The sequence below is a fragment of the Musca vetustissima genome, unplaced genomic scaffold, assembly GCF_032173495.1.
Source record: "Musca vetustissima isolate MV318-11 ecotype Yass unplaced genomic scaffold, APGP_CSIRO_Mvet_v1 utg2684, whole genome shotgun sequence".
In the NCBI taxonomy this organism is placed as follows: domain Eukaryota; kingdom Metazoa; phylum Arthropoda; class Insecta; order Diptera; family Muscidae; genus Musca; species Musca vetustissima.
Genome location: NW_026883684.1, coordinates 457,493 through 485,005, shown reverse-complemented (window position 1 = coordinate 485,005; position 27,513 = coordinate 457,493). Strand labels below are relative to the sequence as shown.

Genomic DNA, 27,513 nt, shown 5'->3' with positions numbered 1-27,513 from the left:
TATACGCATGGATCAAATTGAGCATTTTATTGATGCAACGCCTCGTAGGTGTTATTTGCTTATTTAAAAGAAAAAAATCAAAAAGTTTTTTTTTTAGTTTTAACCATGCAAAAATTGGGTTAATTTAGTTTTCCATAGAATATTTTTTATGGAAAAATACATTTTTCATTTATTTTTTTTTTGTATTTTAGAATGAATAAATTTTCTATTTATTTCTGTAAAACAAACTGGTAAAGGCCTTTTATTCTGTTTGAAATTTCAGTTGCTTTAGTTTTGGCCACCAGTGTATGTTTTTTGGGGGTAACCGATGAATCTTTCTTTATAAAAAGTTAAATTCTTCTAAAAAAGTATACCCCATATTGTTCTATTAAAATAATTGTCGCATGGTGTGGTGTTCTGGTTGTAGAATAACTTCCCAAGGTCTTCTATAGGAATACTTTCTGCCCTCCAGTTAAGAGATGTAGAAATGAAAGCATAGCTCTTCTAAAGTGAAGATCTTCAACTGATTTCAGGAAATATCCTACAGCTCCTCAAATAAAAAGACATTCTGATTGTCTACGAGAGAATTTTAGTTCTTCTAATGAGAAGACGTTCTGTTCATCCATAATAAGTCATTCGGCTCTTCTTCGAATTAGAAGACCTTCAGATTTCCTCCTGAAAATTCATGTTGTGTGTTCAGATCTTCCTGCTTTGGCTATTTTAGGTATTGGAAGATCTTCAGTTGTTTTAATGAAATAACCTTTAAACTTTTTTATGAGAATATCTTCAGCTCTTCTAACAGCAGATCTTCTAATGATAAGATTTTTTTTTTATCAAAAGAATCGACATATATATTAAATACCCCAAAGTAATTCTATTAATGAAATTCCTAAATAAATCCCCATTTAAAAATAGAACATATTTAAAATAAAAAAAAAAATAAACAATATTTTTTAACCATCCAATAACGTCAAATTATTGAATGAACTTTAATTGCAAATTTTGCAAAGTTTTCTTATTTTTTGTTTTTTATAATCAGTTGGACATTATTCATGGATCATCTATTTTCTTTAGATTCCCTCCCGGAAAGAGAGTAAGAGGAGAAACGGCAAACTTTTTGACTACTTTTTAATCAATTTATGTTCATTGTTTCAGTCATTAATCGTAATGCTGCCAAACTGAGTCGTGAAGAGGGGGCATAAGGCAAAATTGAGTCATAAAAACGCCGAACAGCGCTCAAAGAATATTTGTAAACAGTGACGGCGAGAAGAAGAAAAAATTCGCCCGAGAATGGAGGCAAACTATAAATTGCCTTCAATCTTTTGGAAAATCATGGCAAAACTTTCGTGAACTTTCAATGATTAACTTTTTGCTCTGCCACCACTATTATTGTTAATATTAAGTAACTAAGTATGTTAGTCTGTAAGTATGTACTAGATAAGTAGTGCTTTTTTTGCGCTTTATTATTTACCAACCCCGTGCTCCGCTTTTGCATCTGGGAATTTTGTAAATTTTAATTGTTTCACAGTAAGGCCAGCAGTAAGCCTTCTTGCTATTTTATCTGGCATTTTTTGTCGTTCTCCTTTCCCCTTCAGTTTTAACGACTTGACTTTTTTACAGTTGCCTCATTCGGCAGTGGCAGCGGTAGCAGATAGAGTATAGCCGACAAGAAGCTAGGCAAAAGTGCAGTTAAATAAGTTAAATTGTGGTTTCCGATTACTAAATCCACCACAAGAATAACAATGACCGCACTCAAAGGTCGCAGAGCAGAATAAACATAGGTGGAGGAGGGGGAGGAGAAGCAAGAAGAAGAAATCTACAAATGAAATGAAATGAAACTATTCATAAAGTCGTAAAAAAGTAACAGGATGCATATACATTAACCACAGCATTTGAGGGAGGATTCCACGGATGTTATCCTCCGAGTATTCGCATGATTACCACAGTTGAGGAGGTGTTGTTTTAATAAAACTCTCTCCGTTTTTAATGATTATCTATTTGCTGTTTTAATGGAAGGGAGGGCGACTATTTTCATAAAGTTTGTTCCTCTTTTTTTTTTTTGCTTTACATCATGGCTAAGGGTAATTATGGCTTAGCTTATTGTTTTTAGATTGAGACTTGGCAAATGATTACATTGAGCTATAAAAACAGATCATTAGAGAAGGAAGAGAAATTAAATATTTTTTTTTAGTTTCCGTTTAACAGAAAAAATTAAAGTAGAAATTAATTTATATATAAAAAATGAACAATATTTTCTAATCATATTTCTGTACTCCTATAAGACTTTCCGACCCAACTTAATTAATTGTGACATCTGACAATTTGTAAAATAAGATAGTAAAAACATGTGTATGGGTCGGTACCGATATATGGGGGATAACCAGAAAAAGTCGACCTATATTTAATTTTTTTGGTGGATAAATTTGTTAAGAACCCAATGTACTAAATTTCAGCGAAATCGGTTGAAAAACGCGCTCAATAGTCGCAAAATACCGAAAATGGTGTACCTTATATAGGGGCTACTCGAAAAAATGGGCCTATATTTATAATTTTTAGTGGAGAGATTTGCTACCCAATAAAAACTCACAGTACTAAATTATAGCGGTGAAAACCTCCCAGAAACTGAAAATTGGGGATATTTATATATGGGGATTACCAGAAAAATTGGACCTATATTTAAAATTTTTGGTGGAGAAATTTGGTACCCAATAAGAACCCAATGTACCAAATTTAATCGAAATCGGTTGAAAAAGGCCTCAAAAACTCCAAAATACCGAAAATTGGTGGTACCCTTATGTGGGAGCTATGCATAAACGTGGATAGATATGCAAAATTTTGGCGATCTATCTCAATTCGTTTTGACGCTAGATTGATTACAACAGGCATAAGTTTTGTGTGAAAAGAAGACGCGTTCTCCCATTAGTAGAAGTCACAAGAAGAGGACTATAGACCTTCTATGGGAAGAATAAATAGGAGTCATATGTAGGGAAATTGGATCTATTTCCAATTCCATACGACAAAGTCCTTAAGGAGTTCTAAAGAAAATCTTCTATTGGAAGAATACCTAACGGTATTCACTAAAAATAACACCTAGAAATATTTTACGGCAAGAAGACCTTGAGATGTGCAAATTATGGATTCCATTGAAAAAATTCTGAAAGCATTCCATGAAGAGACATTCGGTCTTCTGTAAAAAAGACGCACAGTTCTTCCATGCCAGAAGTCCTCGAAGTTTTTTATGTAAAAAAAGTGGAGGTTTTATGTGAAAACCAGACCTGGCATTCTCCCATGATTAGAAGTTCCAAGAAGAGGTGGTAGAGGTCTTCAATAGAAAGAAACCCCGGGGGTGTCTTTTACAAGAAGATAAACTTCATTTTTTGATCTGGGGTTTCGGACTCATGATCTTCTGTCAAAAAACCATTAGGTATACTTCTACAAGCCGTTCTGCTCTTCTGGGAGATGATCTTATACTCTCCTGTGAGACATTTAGGGTCTGCTCTTCTATGGGAACACATCCAGATTTTCTGTGAAAGGATCCTATACTTTTCGGTCTGCTTATTATATTCTATAGCTGAATAGAATAAAAGAGCTGAAGCTTTTTTCCTTCAATAAGATGTACCAATGCGTTCGTATCTTCCAGAGGAAGACATTCTTGCCTTCTTTAGGAAGACTTCTGGTCTTATGTTTAATGATCAGAATTTCAGCTCATCTATGAGAACGCCTTCTGCTCTTTTAGGGGAAGACCTTCTGTTCTTCTATGATCAGACCTTCTACTCTTCTATGAGCAGACCTTCTAGTATTCTAATGAGAAGGTCTTCTATGAAAAGAGGGAAGAATTTCTGTTTTTTTTTTTTATAAGAATATCTTCGGCTGCTCTATTGAGAATATCTTTGAATCGATATATTTTCTATGAGTAGACCTTCTGCTATGCTATTAGAGGTTATTAAAGTAATAACAATATTTCACCAAGAAGTAGAAACCCTAACATTTTTTTTGTAGATTTTTAAATTGTTTGTCATTTGAAAATGGAATCAGTTAATATTCCGAGAAAAGTAGAACATGAATTAAGGAGTAACTTCTATATTTTTGGGAGAAATGCAATATAACTTATCATATATTTAAATTAGTAGTATTTTTCTCACAGTAAAATATTATTTTTACAAATACAAATGACAACAACATTTTAAATAATGTGCTCAAAGTCCAATAAAACAATTTCCATTAGTGCAACTAACGAATTATTGGGGAAAAATTTCCCATTTGAATTTGGCGATTTACACATCAATCTTAATTAAAATCTTTCAGCGTTATAATTGCCAGAACCTAAGGTAAACGTAAATCCTCTTAACTAAATGCCTCAATTTGCTTTTTTGAAATACTCAGAACTTTCGATTGAATTCAATCTCAAATGATTTGTTGCGATTTGCTGTTCTCTCTTCGCATTAAAGGTAATCGATGTATGAAAGCATAACATCTCCGGAGTATTGGCATTGGGGAACAAAGGTACTCATATAGATCCTTAACGACTATCTCTGCTATATGAGGGTATAAATGTAGGGAGTAGAATTTACATGTGTAGGAGTGAGCATGTGTGTGGGTAAGGGAACAAAATCAAATTGAGTGCCAATATCACGTGCAAATAAATGACAGTACCCTTGTGGGAGTATGAGTGTGTGTGTGCGTGCGTGCATTTATGTTGCAATCATTTGGCTGTATGTGGTTGTGCGTTTGGTTCGTCTGTGTTACCATTTCTTGAATGCCATTGCGGATGTGTGCCTTTTATGACTCATATGTCAAGCAACATAAATGAATCAGCAATGAATTTACCCAAGAGTCTGTGTTGTTGTTGTTGTTGCTAGTCCTTTTTTTTGGTTACCAACCGAGAGATGTTTGTGCGTGAATATTCCACGTTTCTTCTTTGTGTGAGTGTGTGTGTTCGACATTAAATATAAATTAATAATGTGTGTGTGTGTGTTTATTCATTCTGTGATGTGGCTGTGGCGGCTGCTGTCGCCCAATTTTCGTCTGCCCTTCACCGATATTTCCTCTTTTGCTCGACGCTACTCTCTCATCAGCAGCAGCAGCTGAGCGTCGAGCTTGTTTTGTTTGCCAAGTTATTTGATCAGTTGAGTTGGTTGTGGCTTTAAGGCAGAAAACAGAAAAAAATGTTTCATTTTATTTTTCTTGTTCGGTAAATAATTTCTGATATATGAGCTCGCAGACATATCCATATGTGCGTATTATGTGTGTGTGTGTGTGCATGGAATGTTTTATATGTTGAAAATGCTTCAACATATTCATACATTTAATACAAGCGGGTTTTTCTGAAATGTTCATGTTGATTTTGTGATGGACAAAAAAAGTTTAAAATCCATGTTTGGATATGTCCTAATCGGGGCGGAAAGAGTAGTTCGACTATTGGGTTAAACAAGATATAGCAAGAATACTACTAGGAAGATCTTCCACCCCTGGTGAATCCTTAACACCTCCATGAAATGCAAAAACATGAGAAATTGAGATACGACTAGAGACTCATAAAGGCCTTTTTTAATAAACTAAAGCCCCGACTAGTGTCGTTTTGATATGCGGGGCTGTTTGCAAAATCTGAAAAAACCAAATAAATTCGGAAACAATGAATCGATTTGCGACTCCTTATTCCGATTCCAATTGTTCCGACTCAAATGTGATATTTCTAGACTGTGTGCCTCAAGGAAACTAAACTTCCAGCACACTTTAAATAATTTGCCTTTTGGTGCACTTTACTTGACGCATAGTTTAACCTTATGGGGCCCTATTTGTCGGCTATGCATTGGGTGTGCAATAACTTCAGGTTAACACACATACAAACATAGTTGTCATTTGTTACAGACGATATTGACTCAACTTACTGTTTCTTTATTTCTTTCTGCCATTCCTTCGTTCATTTGTTTATTGAATTCCTGTTTTATTTTATTCTGTCGCAGATGTTGTTGTTGTTGTGTACTTGTTGTAGTTAAGTATTATGGTTGTTTATCCGAAGTGAAGTATGTATGCAGGATTTTCCATGTCGATTACATTTAACCGAATTCCTCGTCAATAATGGTATGTGTGTGCGTTTTGGCATATCATTAATGTCATCAATGTGTGTATGCCTGTGTAAATATTTTTTTGTATTTGGCTCACCGTGAGATTGTTGGAATACAAAATGACAACAACAACAAAAGGGCCAAAGAACCGTTTCCCGAGTACGAGTGCGATGTTACGTTTGTTATGTCGTCTGCTCACAAATTGGGACACCCACCACTTTGGCTGAACACCTTTTTTTTGGATGCGTGACTTCTTTGTGCGGGTAATGTCTGTTGCGTATTTGTATGACATGTGTCATAAAAATTGTGATATTTATAAATGACATTTCGGTAAGTCATGGCTGGATATTTCACTTTCTCATTCCGTTGCTAACATATGTATGTATGCATGCCAACGAAAAGCTACATATGTATGTATGTCTGTAGTGTGCGTATGTTTGGTTAATGATTTTCTATATTTGTTTGACCTTCCCTTTTCATTTTCCGAAAGAAAACAAAAACACATTAATCGTTTTTCTTGTTAAACATGTACATTGATACCCTACACCACTCATGCGCTAAATATGATTTTGATTAATTGGAGGTTGACGTTAGATAAACATTTTTTCCGTTGAAAAGAGGTTTATATATTGATACACTCCACCGTAGTAAGAAGGATATATTAAGTTTGGTTTTCCATTTGTAGATCCTCGCAAAATATCTGTCAACGTCTGTTGTAATAACTCTATACTCTAAACGGATGTCTTTAGTCTACAGACAGGTCAAGTTCGAATATGGTCTATATTACTCCGCTTTTTAGGGTAGCCCCCAATAAAATAGTCTCTATTAATTTTCGAAATTTTGGACAAGTTTTATAATTGAATTTGCTGTAATTTGTCTTTTAGTTTTGTAATAGGGTAGGAAATCTTTCCATCTACGTTATCCACTTTTTAACCGAAATTAACTTAACGACGATCTAAGCATGTCTCTTTGTCTATTGTAATCACATTAGCCTCTAAACGAATTGAGATAGATCGCCAAAATTTAGCATATAGTCGTTTTTTGTTCGCAAGCAGGTCATGATCGAAGATGGGCTATATTGGTTGACGTTTAGGCATAGCTCCCCTATAAGAGTGCCCCCATTGTTCAATATTTTGAGGTTCTTGAGTGCGTTTTCAGCCGAAAATTTCTCTGAAATTTAGTACATTAGGTTTTTATTGGGTACAACATTTCTCCACAAAAAAAAAAAAAAAAAAATATAAATATAGGTCAATTTTTTCTGGTAGCCCTCATATAACAGTACCTCCAATTTTCAGTGTTTTGGGGTTTTGATCGTATTTTTCCAACGAATTGGCTGTAATTTAAGACTTTGAGTTTTTATTGGGCAGCAAATCTATCAACTAAAAATTATAAATTGGTCCATAGGTCTATTTTTTCGGGTAGCCCCATATAAGGGTACCACCCATTTTTGGTATTTTTGGATTCTTGAGCGCGTTTTTTAATCGAATTCGCTGTAATTCGGTATTTTGTAGTCGTGTATGGTAAAAAATCTCTATAACAAAAATTATTAATATTCACCCCCTTTTCGGGGTAGTCCAAGAAACCCACTTTTTTATATTAAAATAGTTAACTGATTTGTTCCGTGTGTTGGGTTGTCCACATATAGGCGTATTCTACAATAGTATGGTGGATATTCGTTACTTGAAATCACTTTTTCCCCTACAAAGTATGGAATTCTAAGATGATTTAGACATCTGTTGTAACCATTCCTTCTAAGGATATCGTGATAAGAAACTCGAACCTGGCGGTAATGAAATATATCGTCCAGCATTTAGGTATATCTCCCATATAATGATACCTCCTGAAGGAATGTATTGAGATACAAAATTAAAATATTGGGCATAGCCCCTCATGTAATGATAATCCCAAATATTCGCTAATTTCTACACGATGTAATCAACATTGGTCCCGCTTTAGTTGTAGCCTCATATAACTTTGCCCTCTAAAATACAGTATTTTGAGGACTTTATACAAATGTTCCACTCTACCACGTGTTACCAATATCGGTTCAAGTTTTCGATTTTTTCTAATTTGTAGAATTGTCGGTGTTGGTCCACTTTTTGGTATGTTTACAATATCAACGCCTTTTTTAATTTTTGTTTTTTTTTGTACTGGGAAGCGTATACATGACCGATTAAATAATATACCATTACTCATACGAACGGGTATTAATATTCAAAAATTCCGCACTTATAACCATTAGAATTAAAAACAAATATTTTTTTAAAGGTCCACTTTCAGTGTTCATAGCCGATTCTTAATAAATTATAAGTTAAAAATACGTTTTGAGCCATACATTTAAAGTTTAAAGCTAACAATTGGAACATCAGCCAGTAAGTGCTTCATGATTTATAAATGAAAGATCCGTTTTTGGAATGTTTATGATTGTGGTTCCAAATGTTAGTTCCTGTTTACCATAAATTTTCTCGTCGTTTTTGTTGGTAAGTTGTCAACCGGTCGGTCATGCCGTCCTTTCACTTGATTTCTTATTTGTTGTGAGGAGTGTTTATTTCATTTATTTGATTAACTTCATTTTACGAGACTAACTAACATTTGAATACATCACGGTTTATTTGTTCCCCTTCCATTTTGCCCTCCAATCCTCCTTCCTCTTCAATTAATTGTTAATGTCACGTAATAGTATTTTTGAAAGTTCATTTATGCGATTGATTTCACTTTCGGTTATTGATTTCGGTGTTTAGGCACTTGGCACGGCATTTGGCATTTTGATTATTATATTAACGTGAGCGAGTTATATTGAATAACCTGGACTTTTCTAAGTGTTCTCATAGATACACTCACACACACACACAGTTGGAAATAATTATGAATGGGAGTTGTGTGTGTGTACATGTGTCAAGTGGGAGTGTTGTGGTTTACACAAAAACTAAATCCACTTGTGTCGTATGTGATTACCATTAATTAGAGGTCCGCAATGTTAGTTTTCTGTTTGTTCAGTTGTCGTTGTTGTTGTTGTAGCCGATTACACACTACGAAACTATTTCACTCAACCTTCAATTTAACCAAATCATCAATCAATACCATCAATCATTTTCGTCTTCGTTACGACATCGCTATTTGTAGTTGTCTTCTTAATGTATGCTAATACATATTAGTCAGCATATACATCCATCCATACATACACGTGTGTGTGTGTGCATGTTTTCTTGTTGATATTTGCATTTGCTGCTAATGTTAGATTGCTGTTAATTGCTTACGTTTATCATGTAAAACCGCTCATTATTATTTTTATTGTAATTACCAGTGTTTGAAATCTCGAAGCTCTTACATCACGCCCATCCACTGGGTATAGACCCCACCATCGTCACTACGGCTACAAGACGATTTGTCAAAATGTTTGGTCGCCATCTGATGGCGGCAGGATCTCTTAGCTGTCGCCTCAAAACAGCCATTTGCACTTTGCGAAATGACCAAAATGGCCAAACGTAATTAACGTCGTTGCCCGAACTGACAGCTTTGGTGCTTAAGTGTTTTCCTATTGCAGTCGGCGCAGATATAAGCCAATTTGTGTCAATTAGTTGCAATAACACACAGACGCACACACCAGGAGATGGGGAAACATCCATCCATCAGGAATCTCCATCAACAAATATCTCGTCATCGCCATTTATATTCGATATGCTTGTATGTCTGTCTGTCTGTCTGTCGGTAATAAGTGAAATCGGATAGAGAGGATAACGAAATTTGTCTATTATGTTGTTTGACTTTCAATAAGCTGTTTTTTAGAATAAAAATGAAGGATTTGTTAAAACATGGATTACACTAAAGGATGGAAAACTATTTCTTTGCAACTAATTTTTGAGTATTGTGGGAGAACATGAATTCATTGTAAGGGGTGGCGTATACAGGATGCCAACACTCATACGCTAGTTGATGATGTTAGAACTACTATCGGTTCTCCATGAAGAAATGAGGGGATGTCAGATTGGAAACATATATTGTGAAAACATATATATATATATATATATTAGGGCGAGTCAATTTTTGTCGATTAAATCCAGCCCCTAGGATGAAAATAGAATTTTGAATCAAAATGATGTTATAGGGAACAAATAATTTTTTGAATAGTGGGATACTCGAAAATCGAGATAGACCTATGGTTCCTTGAATAAAGTTGCTAAGAATTGTCCAATCATCCTAGGGGCTGGATTTAATCAAATTTTTCGGCTTAATATTTGCAAAAAAACTCTAGTAATCGATTTTCCCAATCATCCCAAGATACCAATTTTTATCATTGAAGACATTTTACAATGCAAGAAAAAGTTGATAATCGCTTGGTGCCAAATCTGGACAGTATGGCAGATGTATTAAAACTTCCCAATCAAGCTCCCGAAGTTTCTGGCGAGTCACTATATATGTATGTGGCCTAGCGTTGTCCTGATGGAACACGACACCTCTCCTTTTGACAAATTCTTGCCGTTTCTGGTCAATTGTAATAACAGTTTTAAAGTAGATTTTTAGCTTCTGAGCGATGTTACGACTGCTAACATGTCGGTCAACTTTGATCATTTCTCCGATTTTATAGGCATTTTCAGCGACCGGCCTACCTGTGCGAGGTGCATCTTTAACATCAAAAATTCCTGAACAGAATCTATGAAACCAAAATTGCACATAATTGGCTGTTACAGTATCGGAACCATAAACACCATTTACACGTTTAGTTTGGTTTGAATTTTAACCTTTTTCAAAGAAAAACTGTGAAATGTACTGAATTTTATTTTTGTTCACTTTTATTTTTAACTCCCATTAACTGAAATTGTTTGAAGGATACTTTACGAGAAATCAGTATAGACATGCCTGAAAAATAATGTATTTCTTTTTCCCCACACTAATATAAGAATATATATATATATAATTAAGGATCCGACCAAAAGAAATATGAGGTACTTTAGAAACCAGGTTCTGAAATGAGTTCGTTAGAGATTTTTTTCTAACATTGCTTTCATTTATTCCGAACCGAGTAATGTTCGATGGTGTTCATTTCGGCGATGGCTCGGATTTGTTTCCATGCACAAAATGCAGTCCGCATTTAATATTCAATTACGGTCAAGCTTGGGACAACTCATAACATTTGGCCCATGATGGCATTAAACATTTTTAGAAATTTTAAAATAAATGTTGACCTTTTAAAAAAAAGACAAAAACTTTGTCTGTATTAACATTTTTGCGGAGAGTAAACCTAAACATAGATCTCGTTTGTCCTCGTTATTGCAGAAAATAAACATTAACTAAACATATACATACATACATATATATTTTCTGTTGAAAATGTTTTTTTTTGTTTATCAATCTTCTTAACGGAATGAAAATATTCGGGATAGTTTACATATTGATTTATGGAATACCCAGTTATGTAAACAAATAAAGTTCTTCATTTATGTTCACAAAAAAACTCATATACAGTGAACACTCATATACACTTAAACTGACATTAAAATATTGAAACATTCGGGAATTAGCGGTAACTAAACTGGTCGAATCGAAAATTGAACTACCCCGACATTAATTGGTTCACATTATTGAGAGTTCACTGTTTTGGATGTTTACATTATCGAGAGTTCACTGTAAACATATATTTTTTCAGTGCATTACCTTACCGTTCAGATGTTGTGGCCAAATTGCCATACCAACAACAAAACCCATGAAAGACAAATTTCAAGAATTCAAGCAATGAATTGATTCCTTTGTTATAGTTATGTGGTTGATGCGTATGTACACTGTGTGTGTTAGTATAAATGTACGCGTTGATTTTTATAAAGGCTTTGGTGTGTATGCAACTTCAGCCGAGTTCGCTGAATTGACAAAATATTTTTACAGTCAACAATTCAGTATAGTGTTACATATGCATTCCTTTAGAGCTGGTTTGTTACTTTGGGTATATATATATATGTATATATATGTGTGTGTTTGTGTCTCCTATAATACATATGCATTTTAGTATTTACTTCTTCAAAGTTTGTGTGTGTTACAGCTTTTGCTTTGTTTTTTTATTTCTAAAATGATAGTTGAATTTCTTTCCTTATCGGAATAAGTTTATTCCGTTCAATGAACTGCAAAATATTGTTTACCTCTGTGTTTCCTTAGTATCACCGACCAGGGATGGTCCGTGTGACGAATTTTTAGGTTTTCGACCGTCAAAAAGGTGTAAACGTCGATAACGTCATATACCTGTATAAAATGTAGTAAACGTCGTTTATTTCAATATTATCAGCAAATAAGGTTATTTTCAAGAATATATATTATTTTTACATATATCTGACTATTCCTTGCTAGAACTGATAAAAATTTCTAAATTTTTTTGAGAAGAAAATTTTCAATTTTTTATGGATTTGAGTAAAGCATGCGTAATTTCCAAATTGATTAAAGGAAATAGCTATTTTGTCAAAAACCTAATGGATTTGGGTAGGTTTCCGACGTTTCTGACGTATGTATTATACGTCGGAAATGTATGTCATTTACGTCACTGTTTCTGACAGGCCATCTCTGTCACCGACACAAACACACACACACCCATTTTGTTTATATTTCCCGGAAAACATATATATGTATTTAAACGCGAATACATTTCTATAGAAAGAAGATTTTTATGCATTTGGCGGAAACCCATATTGGCCTTTATGCAGCTGAAAGGAAGTTCCTGGACGTTGTATCGTAAACTGGTATCAATGTTGTTTTGGCTGCTTCTGCATAAATTGTCGCGTATGTTTTGCTACGTTTTCTGTTTTCGTTTACAACACTTTTATATCGTCTCTTTACAAGTATTTTTTTGTAGAATCAAAATAAATCTTAGAAGAGCAAAATATTTAGAAGTATATTCACAAATTGAGATTTTAAAATTAAAAAAAAAAACAAAGTCTTTAATGCAAAATTCTAAAATTAATGCAAAATGATTTCAGAGAAATATTCCCTGAATAAAACAATGATTTCTCAATTATCAGTTTATGTAATTAAATCGTTAGTGAACGTTCACAACGCAAATTGTCATAGCAGTAAAGATACCCATTTAAGAGTTCAGCGGAATTTGTGAGACAGGTATCGTTGGAGAGAAACCTCAAGAACAGAGCGTGGACGTGCTATGGTCGCAGGCAAAGAATAGAAAATAGATAGCCTTTTGCAAAAACTCATAATAATTTGATTCAGTAGGGAAATATTATGCTCTCGTACGATTTAAAGTTAAATATTAAAGACTTAGACATGAAAAAAATTACCGCGAGAAAGTCCATAAATGAAAGGTTCATGCCACAGTATTGCAAGGGTACTGGGATGAATGGAGGAGGGTCAATAATGGTATTGGGCATTTTTTTTATTGGAAAACGCAATGGTTCCCTTCGCTGAAGAAAATATACCGCTTGTTAGGGTGGTACAGCTGGATAATAAACTCCAAGCATTCACCAAAATATTTCAAGGATGGACTGTTGATTGAAGTCAAAAATCAGGGTTTTATAATGGCCAACACAATCACCAGATATTTACCCCATAGAAATCTTTTCAGTTTTACATACAAACAGTCATACAGTCTCTTCCCAAAGGACCAGGATACAATAAATTACCTATTTATTTCTGAAAAAAACTTTTACTATATGTTTTTTATTTTTAAGGGGACCCCCCCATTCTCGGGGTCAAAATTTTTGTTGATATAATTCGAATCTACACTGATTAAAGAATGTCTCTATAAAATTTCAAGTGAAAATCTCAAGAACTCTTGAAGATATATCCGATTTATTGTGTCAGCATCAAGTGACGGCTGAAGGGCTTTTCAAACTTTAAACGCGTTTTTCTCTAAACATTTTTTCGCGAATGGCGGGCACGATAACTCAAAAACTAATAATCCAATCGGTTTCAAAATTTGCAACGTTTCTCTGGGAGTGTATAGCTCTCGTATGAACTAGGATAAAGCCAATCGGTGAAGATCTTCCTTATTTTTTAACTTGGTTTTTGGTAAAAAATCGGCGATTTTCCAAAAATATTTTTTCAAAGGTCCACCATTTTGTTAATTTTAGAGCGAAGTCAATAATCCTAGTTCATACGAGAGCCAGACATGTACTCTTTCTAACACCGTTGGAATTTTCGGATTCCGATGTTCCAGTGAGGAGTTATCATGCCCGCCATCAAAAAGAAGGACTTTTCTTTAATTACAAAAAACAACAACAAAACAAAAACAAAAATTTTTGTAAATTATTTTTCTTCTCTTTTAAATCTTCAAATATATATGTGCAAAGTTACAAACCTTAACAAGCATTGGTATTGATTTACCAGCCCATTGAAAATCTTGAAAAATTAAAATCGAGAATGGATGGGGTTCCCTTAAAACAGGTTATTTAGTTTGTAATTTTAGTTGCTTTAGTTTTGAACACCAGTGTAGTTCTTATATCATCTGTTATTTTTAATCGCAATGATACATTCATACAATGAAACATTATCTTGTACTTCTTTTAACTATGTTAACGGTTTATTGTTATCTCCCATTCTTTCAAATTTTAGTGCCCACCACAAACACCCACAAAAAAAAAAAAAAAAAAAAAACACACACACATTCATTAGTGTGGTGCTAAAACAAATCGGAAAATTATTTTTAACAAGCCATTGAAATAAATCTGAAAATCGGATTTCCTATTCCCAAATGGCACAACACAATATCCATTCAATGCAGTACCAAATAAAAAAAACTCTCTACATTCAACATACACACGCACACACACACTCTAATAAAAAATGGAACGGAATTCCCATGTGTAAAACTTGTAATGAATTGAATTTCATTTTATTTCCTGTGAAAAAGATACAAAAAATCCTATTTTTTCCAAAAGAACATTTAAGGATTTTCCGAATTGTATGGGATATTTCGGTGGAATACCAAAGATTAAGTGAAAATATTTGTGGATGATGATTTCTACGCCTTTTTTTTGGCAAACATTGCTATGAAAAAAAAAAAACTTACGGGGCCCTTGCGAGAAAATGGATATGAGGACAAAATGTTGTCACTTTATTATATTTAATACTGGTAGAGAGTTACTTTAATCTTTTGGTTTTCTTGTGTTGATGGCAGACAAAAAAAAAATTGCAACAAAAAACGACTAGAAATAAAGTGACAAAAAAGACATCATTTCAACATCATCGAAAAAAAGAAAGGAGCACAGAGACTCTATTTTTCTCCGTATACGACCAGATATTAAATATTCCCAGACAAATGTAAACCTGAGCATCTATGTGCATGTATGTGTGTGTGTGTGAGTTAGAGCCATAAATAACTCATGAGATGAAGTCCTTGTAATGGCATAACATTTTTTTGTCACATGCATACACATACACGCAAACAACTTACCGGACTCAATATCAATGACCACTATTAAAAATAGTAACAGCATAAGCATTCTCTTGTTATAATTCGACCCCTACTCAAATGTGGGGTTTCGTAGGTTTTGTGTCAGAATTTATGGAGGTTTGTGGTAAAGAATGTTACAACCACGGACGTATAGCTGTTGCTTTTCATGGGAAAATATTCCTTGAAAATCCACGCTCAGGGCTTTGGTTTTTCTAGGAAAATATCCTTTAAAAGAACACACTATAGTTCCGATATACGTAGCACAATATGTGTGTATTGTTTCGAAAATCCTAAAAAATAATATATTAATATTAATACCATTATTTAAACATCCACAGAGTTCAGATAATGTGAGGAGGTCTGATAGTCTTAGGAAAAATATTTTTTGAAAATCCGCGATCAGATGTGTGGTGGACCTAGAAAAACAAATATTCTTTAAAAGCCTGAGTTCAAAGATCTGGTAGTCATAGGAAAAATAATCTTAAAAATTCACCCGTATAGCTCTGATAGTCTTAGGAAAAATTTTCTCGAAATATGTTCCACGCTCAGATGTCTGATAAGTCTAAACTTATCTACTCGTGTAGATTTCCAGATACCAAAAGCATATGCGTCCAAATCGACGAATCCTCTAACATATAGGGTACTCAGGCTAAACACATCATCATCGTCATAAATAGAGAAAATGTGCAAAAAGTAGACAACGAGAACAACAACAAAACAAAAACACACCATGTAAGAGACTGAATAGTGCTTTCATAAGCAGAATAAGCAAAAAGTATCGTTGATTATTAATGCTGGTATTATGTAAACTAACATTTACAAGGACTTCAGAGGATTGCCGAGGCCAACACAATGCTAACCTTAACAAATGTGCAAAAATTAAAATAATGTTGACAGTTTCTGTTTTGTTTTCCTTTGACTCTATTCTCAACAAAAGTCACGCATATCTGAGTGGATTTTCATCAATTTTAAGGAAATTCCTTGACTTCCTTGGGATGTCGTGAGAATGTGAGAAAATACAAATATACGAGTATGTGCGTGTATATTTTTGGTAAATAGAAATTTAATTTAGTGTGAGTATGTGTCTTCTGACACTTAATTTTCTTTCTTTCTTTATAATATGTATCCTTTAATATATGCCATAATTTTCTTGGTCCTTTCTTCTTTCGACAGAGAGATCATCATAATCATAAGGTGACAATTTGACATTTGAAATTGTGTCATTTCGAGAGACACCTTTTTCGAATTTGTCATTTTATGAATATTTAGTAAAATTTTATTGGCGACCCTTATCACAGTCATAAAACTATCAGGGAATGATTAGCAGACCATAACTGAATGGGATAATAAAATATGATTTTTATTTGCCCATGTGTAAACGATAACTTAACACACTTTCTATTTTATTTCTAGATATTCAAAGTTTCTTTATTATCTTGGCAGGTGACAAAGAAAAGATTAACAATGATGTCTGCAGATGAATTCTTAAAGTAAAAGTATTGAAGTTATTCTTTTTAATTCAGGCTTCTAGAAATTTTGATAAAAACCAGTAAGGAAAGTAGCAAAGACGGACTGGGCCGATTATATGATACCCTTCACCACTTTGGGTTTATTCTACATATGACTCCTAACAGACGTCGCATTCTTGCCTTTCTGAAATCTATGCTAAATTTTATTTCATTTGGACAAGTTTAGAATCGTTTGCGTACAATGGGACAAATTTGAGTAAATCGACTTAGAGCAAACTTGTTACAGTCTATTCGGTAGGCCGCACTCTTTCAAAATTATTCTCAATCAAACATCCGTTTGAAATATATATGAAAGCTATGTCAGCATCTGTTTCAATTTGATATATTGTGCAAAATTTCGTATCACTCAGTGCTCCATTTACCTAAAATCCAAAAAAATATATATATGGGAGCTATATCTAAATTTGAACCGATTTTCAAGAATCTTAGCACACATCATTTTAGACTGAATTCAGTATGCAATGCAAAATTTCGTCCAAATCGAAAGATATATAGGGACTTTGGTACACCATTTAGATTTATATTAAATCTAAATCCTTAAAATTGTCTTTATTAGTTCAAATAGATATTGGAAAGATTGTATTCATTAATCCAGCCTTCAAGCTCGGGAAAGCCTTGACAGAATAATTTTTTGAAATCTTCCCTCATAAACCTGCATTTTGAATGATCCTAACAAAATACATTTATTAAAAGTTTTTTCTTTACAATTCCACAACATTTACCTTTAAAAGTGAAATATCCTTGTACCGTTAATCTCCTGTATCCTTTCAAAACGTATTTATATATTTGTTGTATTTGTTTTTTTTAATGATGCACAGGAAATAATTAAATTGTCATAAAATTGTATAACATTAAATAATATGAACAAATTACTAATTTCCGGCTTCCTATTTGTGAAAAAAGGAAACATACTCAGGATACTGAAATGAAACGAATGAATCTCCTCTCGCAACAAAAAATAAAAATAACAACAGTTTTCAACATAATTTGACAGCAACTTTACGAAAGGTACCACAAATAATTCAGCATCGTATCGGTAGAAAAAGCACATGAAACTGCGGAGAGTAGAGAACAAAACGAAATTTCATTTCCGTTTGTTTTGCTAACAAACAGCATGACAGGTATGGTAAATACCAGCAATGAATTGCTATGGATTCATGCAACAACAATAACAAAAAAACTGAATAAATCCCCTCAAAGTTTATTCAAATTCTTACAGGAAAATTTAATTATGGCTTAAAGTCATAACAACGAAAAATAAACCATGAATGTCATGAATTGGCCTCGTATGCGAGTGTGTGTGAGTTAGAGATTTCAGGAAGAATATTGACGGTATGACAGAAAACAAACTGAAGGACAACCAACAAAAAAAGTAGGAACTATAGTTAAACCCAAGGCGACAACGAGCCATGTAACGAAACCGAAAGAGGAAAAGCGACAGCGAGAGGGCGAGTGCGATGGGGAAAGGAGGAACATATGCTTTTAACCTGCATTTGACTTTATGATATTAAAGCTCTTCTTATGCCATGATGAGCATGTAACTGTGTTGTATTATTGTGAAGATGATGTTGTTGTTGTTGTTGCTGCTGTCGTTGCCATTGCTGCTGCTACTACTGCTGTGTACGTTGCCACAATGACAAATTGGTTTCAAATTCCAATCACGTACATAAGGGGAGAATTTGAGACCTGATATCCACACACACTCACACACACCCAAACACACTTACACTTGAGTTAAACACACACATGATCACATTATGAAGCATTAATATGGGGTGTAATAATGTGTATAAGTTCCATAGGGAGTGAGTGTGGCGTGTACATACACACACACACACACATATGTAGATGGAGATAAATGTACCATGCCCCCGCTCCTTATATCAGACTATTAGAATTTCCAATGTTACCCCAACATAGTTTGTTGTAGTTGTTCACAAATGCCAATTTACCTTTAATTTGAAATGCCTGAAATTCTGAAATTCTAGAGGTTTACTTGAGTCGCGTTGAGTAAGTGTCTATTTTTCAAGATAAAATTTTTTGAAACAATTTGTACACAAGATTTGTATATACCCTACATTGTGTTTTTATACCCTTATCCACACTGCGGTACAACAAAGTACATTTATGATCCGAATTGGATGACATATGGCACAGCTCATTTATTTGGCCCAAGGACGAACCCTATTGAAATTGGTGAAAATCGGTTCAGATTTAGATATTGCTTACATATATATTTTCGTCCGATTTAAATGGGGCGCCAAAGTCTTATATATCTTTCGATTTACACGAAATTTGGCATAGCGTACTGCATTGAGTCTGGAATGATGTGTGCTAAGTTTCAAGAAAATCGGCTCAGATTTAGATATTGCTTCCATATATATTTTCGTCCGATTTAAATGGTGCGCCAAAGCCTTATATATCTGTCGATTTACTCGAAATTTTGCATAGTGTACTAAGTAGAGTCTGCAATAATGTTTGCTAAGATTTGTATAAATCGGTTCAGATTTAGATTTAGCTCCAAATTTGTCCGATTGGCACATAATTTTGTACAATGTAATGAAGTTAATATATATCTCTGCCAAGTTTTGTTGAAATTGTTTCAGATTTACATATCCGTCCGATTTTAGGTAAATGGTCACGAAATTTTGCACAACGTATCAAACTGAGACAAGAATGGCGTTATTGCATTTTTTTTGAATTGGTGCAGATTCAAACATAGCTTCCAAATATATTTCGAACGGGTGTCTGATTGAGATTAAACAGTGCGGCATACCGAGGAGCGAGTATCAAGTGTGCTATAAATCGATTTACATACATTTGTCCCATTTTACGCAAACGACTCTAAATCTGGCCGAATGAAATGAAATTTAGCATAGGTTGCAGAAAGGCATGTGCATAGATAGTTTTTGTCGGTTTACTTGCAGATAGAGATCACATATTTAATTTCGTTCAATGAAATTGTTAGAATACATATATAGAATTTACCCAATGTGGTGAAGGGTATCATATAGTCGACCCAGTCCGACTTTATTACTTTGCTTACTGGTTTTATTCGATGTTATGTTTATCACAGTTATTGATCTCTGAGAGGAAATCAGTTGGTGATGACTTTTGAACGATCGACACAACAATAATTAAATAAATACGAAAAGGGACCGAAGTCGGACCCAATTATATGATTCTTTTCACGAATTCGGTGATTTTTTGGTGAACAAAAACCCTGACTACCTCCTATGATTTTATATAGTTCCCAAGACTGAAGAGGTCCTTCACTCAAACTGATCCATCATAACGTGAAATGTGTATTAAATTGTCATTCAATTAGTACCAAATTACACTTCTGACTCGCTATTACTCCTAGGATGTTTGACATTGAAAATGAGATAAATTCACCTTTTATGTGGTCTATATTTTCAATTTTTTCTTATACTGTAGCCACGTTCCGGATATTATATGTTCATATTTTGACAAAGGCCTCTTATGTACCATTTTACGTAATTCCTCAAATTTTTGAACACTAGTGGCTGTAAGCTGACATTTCAGATCTTTGCTGTAGTTCACAATAAAGCCCACTAGGATGGACGTCTATCCTTCTATCCATGATTTCTCTATGTGTTCGAACAAAACAAGAATTTCAAGTGTAGACACTTTAATAACTTCAATTTCTTAAAACAACTTTATTGGAGAATGAAGAATCTTTGGAAATCATTTGCCGTGCATCGGTTTCAAGCAAAAGTCATGGCCACCAACAACACCACAGTAACATGAAGAAACACTTAAGCAGCTAAGCACGCACTTAACAAAGTAAGACAAGTATGCGTTTATAACACAGTATCTCGGGCGGAGGTGGCAGATGACAGATGGGAGGTAGACTAGGAGCAGGGTTTGTTGAACATTTTTGAGCAGGGCGTTTTGTGTGAGGGTATGTGGGCCGAGACTCAATGTTTTATTAAATTTCTTTTAACAAATATCAAATTGGTTGTTCACATGTATGCTCAGAATACTTACGAACATTCCCGCTCCCCGCTTTTCTATTAGGTACCATTATTAGTTGGCAAGTGTGTTAGTTGTTGTTTGCCTCATTTTTTTTTTCATCACACTCTCCCCATCAACTTATAACTACTTTAGTAATCGCGAAACGCAATTTCTTTCACCCATTTGCTATTCAATTTTTTCTCGTTGTTTTTTTTCTATAAAAATTAAGGAAATAAAAACGATTTAGAATTTTATGGCACGCTCTTGTGCTCACAACCAGATTTTCGCATTTGTTTTTGTTGCTACTGCTGGAAATTCCAGCAGAACATAAAAACATTTTAAGTAAATGGATACGCAAACAAATCAACATCAACAAGAAATTGTTAGCAACACGTAAAAAACCAATCAATCTAAAATAACATATCACCAAGTTTTGGTGAAGTTGGAAGCGTTTGGTGGTGGTGGTGGTGGCCCATCAAGAGCCATCCACGAGACCTCCACAATTGTTCCATGTTAAGAACTCTTTGTAGTAAGAGTTAAAATCATGACTAGTCCTTAATGCGTGATAAACATAAAATATGGGAAAGAGCACAAAGAACCCTTCGTAACAGTTACGCAGGGCAACACAAAAAAGGAAAAAACTGTGAAACGTAAAACGTAAGAGTTGTAAATTATTTGAAGGGTAGCAGATTAAGGGTTAAGCCACAATCACAAGTCAGTGATGTTTAATGGGTATTTAGTGAAATTATGTTGTAAATTTAATGTCTGCTAAATGAAATGGCATTGTAATGTGTATTTTACAACTTCATTAGCAATGCGATTATAGTATAGGGTAGAAATATTATTGGTTTAAGAGATTATTTTTGGGAATTATATGATACAAATTTCAGTGTGCAGTTCGGTACCTTAATACAAAGAAATGACCATCTGCTGACTTTTTATAACCTTCACCACACTGTGGTGTATTATGTCTTTGTGCATATGTTTGTAAAAGGCGATTCAGATTTAGATATAGCTCCCATATATATTTTCGTTCGATTTATTGTAAATGGTGCATCGAAGTCCCTATATACCATTCGATTTCCACGATATTTGCACAGCGTACTGAATTAAACCTAGAATGGTGGGTGTTAAACTTCCTGAAAATCGATTCAGATTTGGATATAGCTCCCATATATATTTGTATCCGATTTAATGTAAATGGCACAACAAAGTCCCTATATATCTTTCAATTTGCACGAAATTTGGCATAAAGTACTGAATTAAGTCTAAAATAATGTTGGTTAAGAATCCTGAAACTCGGTTCAGATTTAGATATAGATCCTATATATTTTTTCGTCCGACTTAATGTAAATAGTGCAACGAAGTCCCTATATACCTTTCGGTTTGCACTAAATTTGGCATAGAGTAGTGAATCGAGTCTAGAATTATGTGTGTTAAGTTTTCTGGAAATCGGCTCATATATATATTTTCGTCCGATTTAACGTAAATGATGCATCAAAGTCCCTATATACCTTTCAATTTGCACGAAATTTGGCATAGCTTACTGAATTAAGTCTAGAATTATGTGTGCTAAGTTTCCTGGAAATCGATTCAGATTTAGTTATAGCTCCCATATATGTTTATTTCAGATTTTATGTAAATTTTGTACTAAAGACCCTAAGTTTATCCGATTGGCACACAATTTTGTACAATGTACTGAAGTTAATATAAATTAATCTCTGTAAAATTTCGTTGAAATCGGTTCAGATTAGTATACCTCCCACATATATATTTTCGTCAGATTTTAGGTAAATTGTGCGCCAAACTCCTAATGTTTGTCTGATTGACACGAAATTTTGCACAACGTATCAAATTGAGTCTATTGAATGACATTATTGCGTTTTATGCATATTTATGCATATTCCATATATTTTTCGGAAAGGACACTAAATCAGCCCGAATGGGAAAAAATTAGCATAGGTTGCTATATAATACCATATAATACCACATTTCAACTGATTAATATTTGGAGGGGTGCCGTAATATTGGTGAGGATATAAAATCAAGGGCATATAATAAAAATGTTCGGTTAATACGTTTTTATTATGTGTTTTTTTTTAGGTTTTTATTAAAAAACTAAAAATGGGGTTCATATCAAAAAATGGATCTACATTGAAAAATGTCTCTTTATAAGAAAAAAGACAGTCAAACCTTTGAAATTCGTACATAAATACTTGGTAATTTATTTTCGAAAATGTTATCAGAGTAAAGCGAATTTTTTGACTTCGTTAGTAGCATGATACAACTATACATTATGGCATATAATGCCAGAATAAATATTAACAAATGCAACAAGTCGTTCTGTTCATTTGACTTATTTTAAAACATTTTACTAAAAACGCGAAAAATGAGTGGAATATCAGGTTTATTATTTAGATACTGATTTATCCACAAATCATAAATTTCTCCTTAGCAATATTGTAGAATTCATCTTTTAAAAAAATGGATTTTGGAATATATGTACCTATTTTTTTATATTTTCAAAACATTACATACACACATTTTTAATTTATTAGTTGCTATGGTCTACCTTGAATAACTGCACCATGGTTAGTTGTAGTTCTGTAAAATTCTTGTTAATGGAATTTTAAAACAATGTTATGTCATTACCTCAGTAATTTTCTAGGAATTTAAATTTTTAATCGATGGTTTTTCATATCAATAGCTTTTAAGTGTAATTATGCGATTTTGTTTTTTCAGACGAAACAATGGAAATCTGACCAAGTTAATAATATTAAGCGCATGTTGTAAAACAAATTTTGATACATTGTTGTAATGTTAGGTCTTTATTTACTCGAGCATTGTGTGTTTAGGTCTCGAACACACACACACACCTGTGAACTGGCGGTACAAACAATGAAGGTCGCTATTTATTCTGGTTTGTTCATTCATTCATATGCGTGGCTGCAGCATAGAGGTGTATGCGTGTGTGTGTATTAGTATTTTGTTCGGGTTGAAAGTGTTTCAAATGTTGGCACAATTTAACGGATTAAATGTATAGCCTGAACTTCCGTTATTTGTTGATGACTGGCTGGGTAGGTGGTTGTATGTTTGGCGGGCTGACTGGCTGGTAGGTTGTTTGGGTTATTTGCCACGAAACCCCGTTTGTTTGTATAACTTTTGGTGAACTGGCAGCCGTGATCTCGCTATGTAAGTTTGTACATCCTCGGGATAACAACGTTCGTTGTTTATCTAAATAACTACACATGTTCAAACATATGTGAGAGCTTGTGTGTGTGTGTGTTGTTATGGACCTCAGTGTGTTTCATAGCATCGGTGTGTGTGTGTGTGCCCAGGCATGTCTACAGTTAAATTGCAAAATGCGTCATTTTAGATGAAAAATGGAAATCATTTTAAAAACTGACATGTCCGTATGTTCTGCCTATGCAGATGAGGGTGTTATATGTGTGTATGTTTGTATGTATATAGACGATTGTTTGCCATTGAGGACCAGAGAGGAAGAGAGATGGCTGTAATGATAACCCTCCGCTCGATACAACGGTGTAAGTGTTGTTTTAATAATGAAAAAGCGACATGCCCGTTTGTTTTTTGTCGTTGATTTCTATGCACAACAGCTATTCAGACCAAGCAGCAACAACAACAGCGACACTGTACCGACACTACAACCGGGAGGAGTCTACGACACGAATTGAAAACAGGAAAATTGCCAAAAAATAAATAAAGTGGAGTCCGTGTTCGTCGTACATTGTTTATAGATGCTGTCGCCTATTTGGACCATTTAAAAGATTGCGAACAGATAGACAGATATGATAATGGTGATGATAGAGGTGCTGGGAGGGGTTAATTAATAGTTTGTTTGAAATTGTGGGACATTGTTCGTATGGAATATTTACAATCTATTGTATATTTGAAAATATTGTAATATTTTGCAACAACAAGAAAAAATGGTTTCGAGCTTCAATTCCATCAACAATAGGATGTGATGCTGATAGTGGACGGATGTTTATCTTGTAGAGCAAATAGGTTTTTGCAAATTTTAAATAATGCAATAGAATTCAGCGTTGGAATCACAAAAGATGTCTCTTGTGGATGTTTAGTTGTAAAAATGTTCTGTAGCTAATAAAAAGTGTATGATTTTTTTAAGTTTAGGCTTAAAGGTTTTGCCACACACATTTTTGGGACCATTTATCTAATAGGCAATTATTAAATATATATTTTTATAGCCTCCGGCCTAAAGTGGACAATATTATTAAAATGCCATTCCGTTTGCAACCCCTTAAATTATTCCGCAATGACCGATTTATCTATATCCGTACTCGTATGCCTCCCTGTCTGTTGAAATAATGATAGAGATCGCAATATGGACCCATCTTTTGTCAGATCCTCCAACCACAGATCCAACTGTACCACACTGTCCGCGATGTTTTAAAAGGTTTGACCGCAACCGCAGTGACTGTAATTAACCCTATGGTCAATATATGACTATATGATACCCTGCTAACAGACGTCGCCTTTTCGTCTGACATGTTCTGTTTAACGAACATGAATATGTGTTCTTTATGCCATCCTGGGACCTATGCTAAATTTCATTTAGGCAAGTTTAGAGTTTTTTGCGTACAATGGGACAAATTTGTGCAAATCGATTTACAGCAAACTTGATACACGCTATTCGGAACGTCGCACTCTTCAAAATCTGAACCGATTTCAACGAAACTTGTCAGAGATTAATTTATATTAACTTCAGACATTGTACAAAATTGTGTGTCAATCGTACCAAATCAAATTTCATTTCATTTCGGTGGGTCCGGACCCCAGGGGCCACCCACTGGCTTCGTCGCTGTATGGGACTTTGGTGCACCATTTACTTTAAATCGGAAGAACCTATATATTGGAGCTTGGAGCGACTCGAAAAGTAATTCTATGCATATTCTCAAAAAGAACCATGGGTCTATCTCGTTTCCTTTTGCTTGTTACAAACAAAAGAAGACAAATAAGAATACAAAATACCAAAATTTTGCTGAAAATTGTGTGGTTCCGTTTAATAGGGGCTACCAATTGGACCGATATTTATTTAGTCGAGAATATTGGTACCCAATAAGAGTCCTATGTAACAAATTTTAGTGAATAGCTCTCGTATGAACTAGGATAAAGTCAATCGGTGTATGACTTCCTTATTTTTAACTTAGTTTGTGGTAAAAAATCAAAGTTCCGCCATTTTGTTAATTGTTGTGCGAAGTCAATAATCCTAGTTCATACGAGAGGCCCCCTAAATTGGGGGGTACGGTTATATGGGGACTAACAAAAAAAAAAAAAAAAAAAAATGGACCGATATTTATAATTTTTGGTCGAGAATATTGGTACCTAATAAGAACCCAATGTACCTTGTTTCGATTCGTGGATCGATATATCGATTCGAACTTGACCTGGCTGCAGACAAAAAACGACTCTATGATTGGTCATGGCCGAATTTTCAAAACCAGTGTCTGTAATGTCCATATACGATACAAAATTTAGGAACCTATTTGTGTATTTTCTGTGCCCATTTCGCAGTGGAGGGTATAACAAAACGGAACCTTAAATTCTCCTTCCTCTCTGGTTTTTGTACGTTTCAAAGAAATTCTCCTCAATATTCCCCGTTATTATTTCAATATTTAATTTTATTTTTGTTTTAAACAGACATTAGTTTAAGTTTTTTGTTTGTTGCATTCTCAACAAAATAAGACATTCGCTGAAAAAGAGTGCATTGGTTAACCCACGATGAGAGTAGTTTTAGTAAAAGTTTGTTTGGTTTTTTGTGTTTTACCAAAAGAAAAAAACAAAAAACTTGTTAAACCAATTTAATCTGGTAGCTGTTGCGAAAAAAACGATTCTATGTGCCATGATCTACTTTCCATGTATCGATTTAATGGAGATATCTTTAGAGTTAACAATGCCGATAGTTTTTCTATTTTTGGGTTTTTTCGCTTCTCTTTTTGTGCTGTGCTGTGTGTCCAGCTATAGCCTTTGCTATCAACACATTTGTTCCACATCGAAAGGGCTTTAACACGCTGCCATTAGAGACAAGCGACCAACAAAACCAAACAAAAAAGAGGCAACAATGAAAAAGGGGAATGCAAAAACTAACTACAAAGACAATAAAAACAGCAACAAGAGGAATAGCAACAAGAAGCGTTAGTCATGCAACGATATCGCTATGCGTCCAGTTGCATAGAAGCAACACATCACTGTTATAAACTCATTTCATCATTTTTAAACATGGACTTGTTTCTCCAAGCAGCAACGACCAACAACACCAAACTATTGTTGACCATTACGAAGAAACTTTTGCTGCATCGCATCAATGCGAAACGTGGCGAAAGCGAGAAAAAAATTGTCAAATGTTCAATGCCTGGCAATCGACGACAATCATCCAAAGGCAAACTTAACTGTGGACCAACGAAAAAACGCAGTCAATCAATCTTTGTGCGCATTAAGATTCATTCGGAGACACCGACAGCAACACCAGCAGTTGCAGCAGCAGGAACAACAACTCGCTCGAGAGGAAGACCTACATCCGGCGTGGTGGCACCGAGGTTCG

At 34.3% G+C, this 27,513-nt stretch overlaps 1 protein-coding gene across 1 annotated transcript in view; it reads right to left on the bottom strand.

Annotated features, from left to right (window-relative positions):
- Window positions 1-668: 668 nt before the first annotated feature.
- LOC133330669 (esterase B1) overlaps window positions 669-27,513 on the bottom strand; it is a 305,478-nt gene continuing 278,633 nt past the window's right edge. Inside the window, exon 6 of the mRNA XM_061539079.1 lies at window positions 669-681. The gene's annotated coding sequence lies outside the window, so the exon portion shown is untranslated. The remainder of the gene's footprint in view (window positions 682-27,513) is intronic.